The sequence below is a fragment of the Pollachius pollachius genome (assembly GCF_949987615.1).
Source record: "Pollachius pollachius genome assembly, chromosome: 7".
NCBI classification, from domain to species: Eukaryota; Metazoa; Chordata; class Actinopteri; order Gadiformes; family Gadidae; genus Pollachius; species Pollachius pollachius.
The window spans coordinates 18,213,642-18,227,158 of record NC_136940.1 but is presented as its reverse complement, the minus strand read 5'-3'; positions in this window follow the sequence as shown (position 1 = coordinate 18,227,158).

The window sequence follows — 13,517 nt, the reverse complement described above, 5'->3', positions numbered from 1 at the left end:
ACATTCCTTCCAGAATGTCAACCTCACTATCGCATTTATTTCTCAGTGTTCAATGCATAAAACATGGGCTTCAAACATGAAACGTTGCACCATTAGAAGTGCTACTCACCATTTTTTAGTGAGGCAAAACAGTTATATTAGGTAAGTCATAAATAATAGACGGAATCTGTTGGGGTTTCATATGGATTCGGTATATAATTCATGAATGACAATAAAATGAGCTCCAAACAGTGATGTAGAATTTGCCCTATTGTGCAGAATAATTAGTCCCCTGTAGACCAATTTTGATACAGAACCCTGTTTAACAATATTTCATCTGAGGTTAATTATAGAGCATATGGTAAACAGAATTGAGAATCTACCACTCAGGTGTGATCAAATATTGATACCCCTTTTCTTTATTAATCTCCTTCTCTTCTTCATGATTGTTTCCCTTGCTTCTTACACAGAGAGTGCAATACATTGGCTGGTTCCCAGATCCCCAAATAACTCCCCTTCTTGGCCAAACAGGTGTCGCTAAAAGGACACATAAACCGCATACCACTTGGCAGATAATGCAACACAGCGGTGATCGCTTTCTACAAATTAACCTCACAGCATATCGTTTTTTTGGGGTTGCTTATTTTTCCTGTATTTGTTTATCATCCTTTCAGTCTCATTCAGTAGCCAGAAGCCAGAAGTTTTATACGTCGGTCCAAATAAAGGCGGTAATGTGAACAGTAAAATGTCTCTCAGGGAGAAGAGGCTCTTTATTAGATCCTTTAGTGTGTTTTACTCCTGAGGCGGCGTTACTGTATTGGATATTGAATTGAGTTCAAATCTGGAAATAAATGGTGTTTGGTTGTGAGCATGTTTTATTCATAATGTAAAGTTCTTCAATCTAATGTTAACAGAAAAGTACACAGAGCAAACAGCCTGCCGGCCCCAAGCTCATTTGCAATGCTGCTCACGTTGCAGTTCAGGAAAAAAATATTTTCTGGCCTGAACCTTTGAGCATTCACTGTGTCTTAACACCTTTCATATCCTGAAAACAGTTCTAAGAAATAAGGTTTTATTTAATATTTTTAGATGCCATCCAAAGCTCGGAAATAATGGTACCCTCCTTCACCCATTGATGTAAATTAAAAAGAAAACGAAAAAACATATTTTCCATATACCAAATACCAAATCACATGAAAACTACCCTTGCCATCTTTATATACTTTCTAATATCATGTCCTCTATGACCATTTTTTCCCTTCCATACTCAATATTGGTACTGGCAATGTGAATGACCAATGACAAAAAAAGGATAACATTTTGGACTTCCATTACTTTCAAATCATTTGCTTGGTGTGCAGACTGCAATCTTATGAAGTATTCTCCCGTGCTTCTTCTGCCTTTTCTCCTTGCCATGAAAAAGACAGGGGTCAGTGCAGATGGGGGGATGAATGACAAGCATGAAAAGTAACATAAGCTGAGGCTGGACTGGAGCGGGCCCCTTCGGCGACACGGTGCCACTCGGCAGCGATAGAGTGAAACACGTGGGTTTCTGTATTCTGAACAAAACCCTGTTTGGTTTCTGCTCAAGTCTGTGGTTGCTTAGAATAGATGCAGCAAGCATTTTTTCTGTGTGTCTCAAAAGAGAAAGAGCCCTCGTATTGCTCTACTATTTTTTTTTAAATAACCATGACGGTAGTAATTGGAATCAAAAATGTTTTCCCCCTGTATGGGATAGTAAAAAAGCTGAAACTGCTTTGGCAATTTCTTAAGAAAGTTAGACAAGATAAGTACTACTAAAATAAGACAGTATATTAGTCATCCTAGTCAGTGAATTGTGCTGCTGCAGAGGCAAGTACAGGACATTTGTAGAATAAAAAATCGATACACACAGTTAGTAGAAATGTAGGGTCAAAAAATACAATAAAAAGAATATACAAGGTAACCAGCTGGGAATATAGTGAGTTATTGATTATATTTTCAAGAACTGGTTAATAGAATGACAAACATTAACATATATTAACTATATAATGTATTTATATTTTCCTTATATTTTCCTTGATTGCACTTTGCTTTCATATGTACATGTTCGGTGTGGTAGGCCGTTAGGTCCAATTGTTATGCGATGATATTATAGTTAAAGTACTGAGATACATTTTCTCTTCTCTGGCAAAAAACATACTGCAGGATCCCAGGTAGGCAGAGGCATAATTCACATCATCCTTCAATGTCTTTGGAAAGATTGATGGCTCACCATGACATACAAAAACAAAAACAATATCCTTCCAAGGTTTAGGAAGTCCAAAGTATTTCATATTCATCCATGTGCTATGTTTTTATCAAATTCACAAGGGGCAGCAATCTTAATAGTGTTGCCTGAATTATCATTTTTTCAATGATGCCAGGCGGCTCTGTGTGAAAATAAAATCATTAATATTTAGTGAGATGCTTCCCTAAACTAAAGTTTAACAAAATACTTTAAAATCGCTACAACAGGAGATGAATACATCATCTGTGAAATATTCATCTACAGACTTATAAAGTCTGCATTTAGTCGAAGTAAGACGCAGAGCAGCCAGTGGCTCCATCTGTGCTATGTGAGGATGATGACGACGATGACGATGATGAAGGAGGTGGTGGAGGCTTTAGAGGACATCTATACTATTTGTTATTCTCAGTTTGTGTTTTTCACTGCATCGTAATTGCCGTTCGTCAAGCGACTGCAGGAGGCCCATGATCTTGCCTGAAACTGGGGAGCGTTTGAAGAAAAGCCGCTAAGTACCGCTGGGACAAATGAAAAAAAGAGGGCAGATGAAACCCTTTTGATGATTTTGAAAAAGAAAAAATCACGGAAATCGACTCAAGAATAGTGCTAGTCTTAGAAACACACAGAAAAAAAGCCTTTTGACATCAACAACAACAAATAACATCCAATTAAGCTAACACAGCAGCAAACCAAAGCCAAAAAGGCATGGAGCGTTTTTCCATGCGTTTATTTCCCACGTAGCTCAGGTGTTTTTCACGCGAGCAAGGTAATTGTTCCTTATTAGCAGGCATGAGGTGGCGCAGGTGGAACGGTGGGAAGGAGCTGGGAGGTCCGCATCTCTTACTGGATGAGCAGAGGCTCCACGTCTCGACAGACACATATACACACACATTCCAAACCCTCTTCATGGCTCCTCAGCAAGCTGCCATCTTTCAGATGACAAGTCACACCACCATATCCCCAGCTTGGTGACAACCACGCGGCAGCGTGACAATACTAGGGCTTCTGTCACTCCATGCCCACACACACACACACACACACACACACACACACACACACACACACACACACACACACACACACACACACACACACACACACACACACACACACACACACACACACACACACACACACGCACATATACACACTCGCATTCGCATTTACACACTCGCATATAACCATTCCCGCTTTGCTTGTCCCAGTCCCGTTTTCAATCTGATTCCTCTTGAAAGGTGGTGGAGGTGGATTCCACAGGTCTGTATGGAGGCACCCTGTGTAGATTTCTCCCCCTCCCCTCTCCCCCCAGCCTTAATTGCTTTCACCGACGTGTCACATGATACGTAGGCAACACAAACAGGTTCCTCAGGGAGTGATATTCGGGAGCGGCTTTTGTCATCCGCAGGTGCGCTCTGATCTCTGAAGAGTTGGCTCGGCGCAAACTCCACGGCAGGCACGGAGAACACCTCACCTTATTGTGTTTCCTCCTCAAGGCTTCCAGCAATGACACATAAAAGGAGAGTCTGGCTGGGGTTGGGATGGATAGTCGTTTTTTTCAGTTTTGAACTCATCTCTTTGCACACACGCTCCAGAGGCTTCAGCGTATATATGAAGGTAATGTGCAGATTTCAAAGGGGTGAACATGTGCCATTTGAAATGGCCCACTGTGGAAAAATATGAGTTGTTTGTGAAATACGCATGCCCACCCCCGATGAAAGAAAATGAAAATGCATGAACATTAGGTTTTATGGAGGCACTCATGGACGAAATAGAAATCCCAAGGGTAGACAAAGCTTTTCTAATTTTGCCAATATTATAGGTGTATTAGTAACGGGCTGTGGACAAAATTCTTTATGACTACTGCTTTTCCAGACCAATTAATGGAATGTTGTGTCTGTGTGTTTGTATTGCATATCTATCTATATATATATATAAATATACATGTATATTAATTTAAAATGTTATTACAATTTTCTGAAATATAAAGACAATATTAGCTCCACATACTGAAACCAAAGGATGCTGAAACATGTGTCTACCTACCCCAGTAAATATATTTCTGATTGTCAATGCTTGATTGAAGTTAATCAGTCAGAGCTTATTTAACATATCTGATATGGTAATTATCTGAGCGCAGCCCGCAGCACTTCAAAGGACGGTATATGAGTGTGTGCTGGGGAGGGACTCCCTCTGTTATTCTGATCTCTACCGGCGTGGAGCAAACTTCTCCTACCAGCCGGTATTCCTCAGAGACATACGCTGGTGGTTTTCGCGCCCCCACAGTGCTACGGTGGTGGAGAAAGCATCCTATTTAACATTTTGGGAAAATAAATAAATTCAAAAATCAAATCTTCTTCAAAGGTTTTCCTCCAGTAGGTCTGAAATAGCAATTAAACAATCCTGTCACCACGACAACCCTCACCCATGCCGACTGTTGCTCCACCGAGCTGAAGAGCACGCTTGCAATGATGATGCATGCCTTTATAAGTCACTTCAACAGTGCATCAGCCTCACACACCCCATGTTATTTCTGAATGTCATGACACATTCTTACCCCTGAAGGTGTCCAGCAGCCTCCGTCCAGCTTGCCAGCGTGTCCCACACACAGAGTACCCAGGGCGATAGCAGGACAGAGAGACACTAATAAGGCTGCTAAATGCAGCGCAGATCCCTTTCCTACAGGGAACTCTCTGCCATCCCGTCCCTATTTCAACCTCGAGAGACACTGAATCACCCGTTACACGCACTGACGCGCGTACACACATCTACACGTATATCTACGCTTAGACAAACATACGCATACATACACATATACTCACACAAACAAGAAGGGTTGTGGCATACATTGCACAGGTTTTGGCAACCTTTCGCAAGTGTATTATGTTGGATAGTAAAGACACAGAATAAGATCTAATATATTCTTGTGCTCGGCCTCTATTATTGTCGGACGACACAAGCGATGTTTGTGCTGTCGTTTATTTACAATCCTACCAGCTCAAACTAATTAATTTACGTCCCGCCACATAGAAATCAAAAGATAGCTTGAACGTTTGTTGGTATCTACGAATCATAAGATGCACACTGTCCGCAAGTTATGGAGGCCAACCGGAAGAAGTGAAAGCTATGATACCCATGATGCATTGGAATCTAAACAAAGGAGTGCGTGTGTGCTTTAGAGCGGCTTGGGAGAGGAAAACGTCTCCACGGAACCAAAGTGACACACCTGCGTGCCTCACACACCATCCATTAGATGTGAGTGGGAGCCTCAGAAGGCTTACTCTCCATTGGCTGAGGTCATTAGTTAAGAGCTGCTAGTTCCTCTCTCTGTGTGGACTTATAACTGCCGCTTCTCACGGGGGGGACGCAACACCTCGCTGCACATCTGAATATAAATGGCTGTTGCCACCATGGCTTGCGATGCCGTTTCCACGTCTCCTTACCCCGTCCTGCTTGGTCTCTGTTTTCCAGAGACCATCTCTTCCCAACTCCCATCCCCCGACCTCCACTGTCCTCTCTTCCCACCCCCACACACTCTACTCCAGGATGACTGACTTCACCTTCCTTCTTTATCATCCAACCCAACCTTCCCATCTCCCCTGTTTCCCCCTCACACACACACACCCTCCTCCCCACCCTCTATCACCACCCGCCACCCCCTGCCGCCTCCACCACCCAATTCATTTTCATCCTCTCTATTTCGTCTCAACTCTTACTTACCAGAACGCCACTCAATCTAAAGCCGAGCCCCTCCCCCACCTTTCCAGCCCCCCTCCACACACACACACATCCACACACACCCTCACACCTCTGTTTCCTTTTTCCCCTTCTGGCTGCTTTCAACCCCCCCCCCCCCCCCCCAACTTTCCCCTCCATCTCCAGTCCATGCCGGCCTTGTTAAACAGAACTCCGCATCAGCAACCCCACCCCGCCTTCTCCATCCCCCTGCCCTCCCCACACCCAGCCTCCCGTAGGGTGTGTGTGTGTGTGCCTATGTGTGTGTGTCTGTGTGTGTGTTGGTGTGTGTAACAACGTAGCCGGGCCTGTCAGCCTGAAGCCTTAGTTAATCACTCAGCCAGCCCCCGCAGTCCAGCAAACATGCCACTAGCTCCCTGGACGCTAATAGTCAGACAGGAGTTAGAGGAGAGCCAGGGAAGAGCGGGAGGGAGCAGCAAGTGGGGAGGGGCTCATTAGGAATACAGGTATTTAAAGCAATGGTCCATTTCAAATAAGTGGATCGTTTGTCTCCGGCGTAAAGTAGCCATCACTTCTTTTAGCGAGACAGGCTTTTTTGGCTGTTTTTTTTCCCGGTTTGAACAATCTTGCCGCATGCAACTGCAGCCCCGGCTCTACTCGTCGACTCCATAACTTTGGGAAGGAGAAGGGAGGAGGGGGGATAGCTGCAGATTAATACTTCCAGTGTTTTGGTTCGGAATATTTTAGCCCCTGAAAGAGAGGCTTCTAGATTGCTAGCAGAAGTTTTTTCTTTTTTTTGCTGACACTTAGTGGTTGCCACGGCAATGTGTGTGGGTGTGGATGAAGTTGAAATATGACCTCCCTTACGCCCATGACATTACTTCAAATAAGGAAAGGTCACTGTCGGCTCGTCGACTTAATCAATGCCTGAACTGTACCCCACCTATGCTATGCTAATATTGGCCAGTCTCTGGGGGAAATTCAAATCCAGTTTTCTATCTTGCTCTGGTGAGACAAAATCGGACTGAACTCCTACACAGGTTGCATGCATTCATACAAATGCACACACATGTGCCCACACACACAAACTCAAACAGACACAAACACATTCATGCCCACACACATTCATACACACACGCACGTACGCACACATGCATGTGCAAACACACGTGCATGCATTTGTACAAAAACACACACACACACACACCCACACACACACACACACCCACACACACACACACACACACACACACACACACACACACACACACACACACACACATACTTAGACACAAACAAAGACAAACACACAAACACACTTATACACACAGACACATAGACACATACACACACACACACACACACACACACACACACACACACACACACACACTGAAGTGCAGTGTAGGTGCCTGGGAGGAGGAAGCAGTGGGCCTGTCATCATGTCCTCCGGTATTAGAGGAGTCTTCTCAGGTGTCCTTGGATGGCAGTCTAGGGTGTTTACAGTGGAGCATCATTAGCCCGGCATCTCACAACCCTAAAATGTCACATCCACACAGTAATGAACTCCGAGAGCCACACCGCTATTCCCAAACTTCCCCTCCTGCAGCTCCCACATTAATCCCACACACTGGAAAACCCTGCAACTCCACTCCCTGAGCCCATTAACACTGGCAGGTATCAAGATAGGAATAATGAGGAAGTGCCGCAAGTCAGGACATATATTAAGGAAAAGGGAAGGAGAAAAGGAGGGAGAGAAAGGGCGAGAAAGCTTAAACCTTGTCATAAATAAGAAACTATCCCCGCCAGAGACAGCGCAAGCTCTGGGAAAGGGTGCAAACTGACAAACGGCGCGCATTCTTGTCTCGGAGACGGTGACATCTACCACCCCCCCCCTCATCCATCCAGGGCTGGAAATCTAATCATAGGAATGTCAGAGCCATGTGCCACATAGAGGCAAGCGCAGGCACACAATACAGCGTGCTGGTCTGCCACTCGGAGATACATCTACAAAGAAGGCGTTAAGCGAGAAAAATAATAAAAAGAAGCTTAGATGTTCATGAGGGCTCTGATGCGGCAACATGGAGTAGGTGTTGCTTTAACATGAGAGAATAGGTTAGGGGGGAAGATACAGTCTGACATATGTCAGGGTGGTATTCGCAACAGCAATACTAGGCATTGGGTGTGAAAAGGTCGTCCTGTCACATGCACTGTCGGGTATTGGGCCGGTAGCATCACCTCAGCCCAAGCCCAGGTAGACAGGAGAACCAGGGCAGGGAAGGGCAGACTGGCATCCGATGGATAATAGGATATGTAACATGAAACAAATGGAATATGGAATATCAGCTAAAATAAAAATATATAAATAAACCGCTGAATGCGCAAATATGACATTTTTTCAACAGTTTATAACAAGGGTTAATTCATTTATCGTTAATTAATATGAGTTAACGTAGTGATTTTGATTAGCTGACTGTTAATTAAAGGTAAGCTTATGGTCTAGTAGTAATTTACTAATGGTGTTTATTTTGCTGTATGTCACTGTGGTTCTCTGTGTACTCAAGTAGCTCTTAATTAATTGCCCCCAGTGGGAATAATCCATTTGTATTGAATTTGAGGTTTAACCAAGGTAATGGTGTTCATGTCAACTAAGGTATTCAGTCATACATTATTAAATAGGGTTGGGGTTCTCTAACTCATCAAGCCTAGCCTCTGTGCTAACATTATAAAATAATGCTTATTACTGCATGAACTAATGTTAATAATGGTTACCAAATGTGCCTTTATTGAAAAAGTTGGCCAAAAATGAAATCTATAGACCTATAGATGTTGCATTATAGATATTGTGTCCTAGGCTTCAACAGTACAAATGTGATTAATTAATCACATTTGTACATTAATTAAATAAATCTGAAACTATTTTAATGCTCCCCGTGTTTGAACATGGCCACATAGAGACAAGAATGGCATGGCAATTGACAGGCCCGCCGCTCCCTATACGCAGAGTACGCAGAGTGCGTAGGGCACCAAGTACCTGGGGGGGGGGCACCAAAAATTATGGTTTGTAAAAAAAATAAAAAAATAATAATAATTATTACATTATTGAATTAAAAAAATAAATATAAATAAGTTATGAAGAGGCCCACCGTTGTTTTTTCTTAATTGCATAACCTATCACTCAATAAGACCCCCCCACCCGCTCGCGTAGGGCACCGAAATGGCCAGCAGCGGCCCTGGCAATTGTGAAATACTAAATTAAGTAGCAGAATCAAAGCAGCCCAAAGTAAGTGCTGGGAGCGTTTTAAAGCTGCCAATGAGTGGCATTTAAGTAGCTCACTGAAATTCCATAGACATCATGGGTGGGTCTCGCAGCAATTTAAACTAATGGAATCTGTGGGGAGCATTGATGAGTCAGCATTCATGTTAAACACTGAACATGCTTCAAGCTAAAGTCCTGTAAAAATGCACAGAAAATATTGAGTTGGTCTTGATTAATGTTGACAGAATTCCTTGTGTCATTTTACACCAGTTGTGTAAAATTGCCACCGAAAGATATCCCTTATTATTTTCTTAAGAAAGAACAGGTTCCATATGCAAGGTGGCATATCGATTGATACATTAATATTGATGAAATGTTTGATGAAAATGTTCTGCTTGCATTTCACTACCTGTACTGTCAAGTAAGAATCCATGAATGATGAATGATGAATTATGAAATTTCGAAATTAAGTTGGTGTTCAATGAGAAGATTTATTTATAGAAGTGCATATGGGAAAGCATTCTCAAGGTCTTTCCTAAGGACTTTCTTTCTCTGCTCGTTAAAAAATGTGAAAGCTATATTGCTGCTGAAGCATAGGTTGTCATTGCTGGGGCTGTATTGACCCATTACTTGACAGCACAGGTAGTGAAATGCAAGCAGAACATTATGGTATGTTTTAACTCATGTATAAGCTTTTCTTAAGGGATAACTGGATTTAACAATCTAGGGCCATCATTTTGGTGCTAAGGGACCAATGCAGACATTTTCTTTTTTAATTGTTCAAGTATGGAGCGAGAACTCTCAGCTGTATCTGTGAAAACAGGCTCTAATGTAATTGTTTGCCACTGACAGGATGTGTTGTAATTATAAGTGTCCAACCACATTATGGGAAGGATCCATACAGAGAACCACACTTTTTATTTACCTTTTGCTTAATCTGATGTCTGTTATGAACCATAAAAAACAACTAAGTATCACCGAAGGAGAAGTCTCACTCTGAAATCTCGCGCTCTGAAGAGTTGAGTGGTTGCAGGAAATCTCAAACCTCCTTCACCTAAATCGTTTAGAAAATAATAATAAGCTACAGTTTCTCTAGTCCAACACAACACACTCTTGACTCTATTCCTCTCTGCAACACGTTATTTTCCCACAACAACTCATCTCTTGCAAGAATTCTCAATAACAAATAGACCTGATCAATTTAAAGAAAATAAAAAGTTTATTGGCTGTATGGTGATACTTTCCATACTTTGGTCAGACACTTATTATAACAATCTTAGAAAAATTGTGCAGCTTTAGAGGTTATAGGTTGACGGGCTCTATTGCCCCAAAGATTAGATTGCAGCCCATTTCACAGACTACGACTGCAGTGTTCTTGCTCTGTACTTGACCAAAAAATATTTGTCCGTTAAGAAGAAGATGGGAATAGGGCCCAGGTTTAACAATCCTGAAGTTATACTTCAAACATGGACTGAACCTCTATTTTCCCTCATTTAAATTGATGCATGAATTGAATGAGGAATTGATGCAGGAATCCGACATCAATAAATCATCGGCAGTCAAGAGCTCATTCTGGCAGTAGATATAATTAGAATCATCGCTTTTAATTCTGTGTAATGAAAACAATGGCAAAAAAAACAATAATCCTTAATGCTGTAATAAGATGCATTAAGAAATGTCCAAATCATACAGTACATTCATAAAGTTTTTTGGTCAACAACTTTGAACTTCCTGGATGCATAGACACAATAGACACGTGCTACAAAAATATTGTGTTTGCCTCTCAAACGCAAGTTATGTTTGGGAATGGAGGCTTTGATTGCTCCATGCCCTTGGGTGGAGTTGATACATAGAGAAGGGAAGGTGGTGTTGCAGGTGGCAGTGTACAGGTGCAAAAGTAGGCCCTCATAATTGCCTGTGTAGCATTGCCAGACCTCCTTTGGGTGTGCGCTGTGATTTCCGAGTAAGAACCTCAGAAATGAACCACTGCATTCTAAATTGAGGTTGGCAACCTCCATGCATGTCCAGGCGATTTTTCAAATGAGTGTTTGCTGGACCCGGGAGGATTGGCCGTGCAATCATAGGCAATTGGAATAGAGATGGACACAAATACAGTGTACCTTTTGGCAAGTGTAAGTAGGTTGGGCAAGAGTGGGCAGAACGCAATCTTCAAAGAATGAGCGAAAGAAGACAAGAAGGAACACGAAAAAGACTGTGTTTTTTTATTTTGGCAAGAAATTAGGTTGGCATATTTTTTTGTAAGCGGGGAAGAATATTTTTTTCTTCCCGTAAGCCTTGCAATTTTTCTTCCTTCCCTTTTCCTTCTCAGAACAGAGAGATCAGAGGAATCTGCTTGTCGTCTTAATAAGGACTGCAGGGCTCTACTGACAGCTCTTTGAAATCGCAGAGCCAAAATAGCACATTTCACCGAGGCCTTCTCACAGATCCCATTTACAAAGTTTGGTAAACGTTGTTCCACGGAGCCATACTGGAAATCTTTTGTGATCCAAGATGACTCTCAATATGAAAGGGACGGGGCAGGGGAAGTTGCATGAGCATTTGTGAGTCCCACCGCGAGTAATCACTGTGATTGCCTCATGTTTGTCGAATCAAATTGTTTCGTTGAGTCCTCAGACCTGTTTTTTTTGTGTCATTCCCATTGTTATTTTAACACCATCATTGGCATGCTGTACAAGTACACAGAAATGTGCTCACTTAGTGGGCATAAGCGCATTTCCTCCAATTAATTTCAAACGCGGGACTTGGACCTGGAGAAGTTGAGTGGGACATACATTTGCATTTGGCCGACTAAATCACGTTTTTTATAGACCCCTTTCGCAATTACATAGCTGCCGTGTTAATGCTACTTTCAGATGGAATTAGTTCTTTATGTGCTCCGATGCTTGTAGTCCATTAATTTAGTTTTATTGCCACTAAATTAGTTTTACTTACACCCTCTGGCAGGGACGTCTAATGTGCATAAAAATAACTTATGCCTCTAAACATTTCTACTCAAAATATTCTGGTCGAGTATACACTCACACTTCCTGGCTCCATGAGAGTAAATTACCCTCCAAAGAGTCTTTCCATTCTGTCAATGAAAACATGGCGAGATATTTGTTTTGTGTCTTTCTGTTAATTTTTTCTGACCCCAGCTAATTACATTTATTCAATGTCACACATCACCTCCTTCCCCCACCACTCTCGCAGGCTGTGAATTATCTCCCTATTCTACATAAAGTGTGTCACATGGAGCATTTTCTCCAAGGGATTGGACAATCAAGACATTATATTGTGGTATGACCATGTTGATATTGAGGATATTGTCACCTTCACCGACCAAAATCTGCATGAGTCAAGGCTGTTTCACTGTAATATATTTATTATACTTGGAAAATGTTTTTGAGTGCCTATTTAAGGTCGTTGTGATACTTGTGGGCCTTGGGGAGTCACTCTAGTTAGGGACCAGGGTCTGCTGGTGCTACAAACTATAAAATATATTTTCTCACTTAAAGGTGAGAGAAGCCAACGTAGATTTTGGACCGCTCCTGGCTTATTTCTGATCAATAAAGGCATCTCTTCCCTGATTGGATCACGGAATGCATCTTGCCTGTCAATCACAGGTGGGTGAAATGTAACAGATATCAACGGCGGACGTAAAACGTACTCCGTACAACTTAAAGAGGGAGGGAGCAGAGATGGAGGGGATGTTTCTTTGCTTTCTTCTCTCTCTTCTGCTCTATTAAATCTTACACACCCAAGCTTTAATTAGATGGAAAGAGAATTATATGATATTGACAAAAGTGAAGCACGTTTGATAGTAAAATAGATTGACCTATGGGTTTAAATTGTACAACTGAAAGTAAAAGGTTACACTTTGTTCTATTAAAGTGACAGCAGTATCCAGCCAGCAGTTATTCAGAGTCTTAATATAAGCAGAATACTTATCCGTTATAAAGGTTATACCTTTAACTGCTTGTTTCAAATATTCAACATTACTATTGTTAAAGGAAGACTATATCCCAAACACTTTTGTGCATTTATGTCAACATTTGATTTTGTCTAAACACTCCTGTGTTTAGTGTCTAATTTACTGCTTGGCCTTTGAAGGCCAAGCAAAGGCCATTTCTTCATTTTCAAGGTTCTACAAATACATCCAAAGTAAAATTACATTTGTGCTGCTTGAGAAACTCTCTATGGGCTCTGATGATTGGGGTCAGATGCAGAGCGAAGCTACCAGGAAAAGGATAAACTGCATTGACACTGTGCTTGGTTATGTATAACCCTTCTTTGGCTTTTACATTTCACGCCACTAAACGG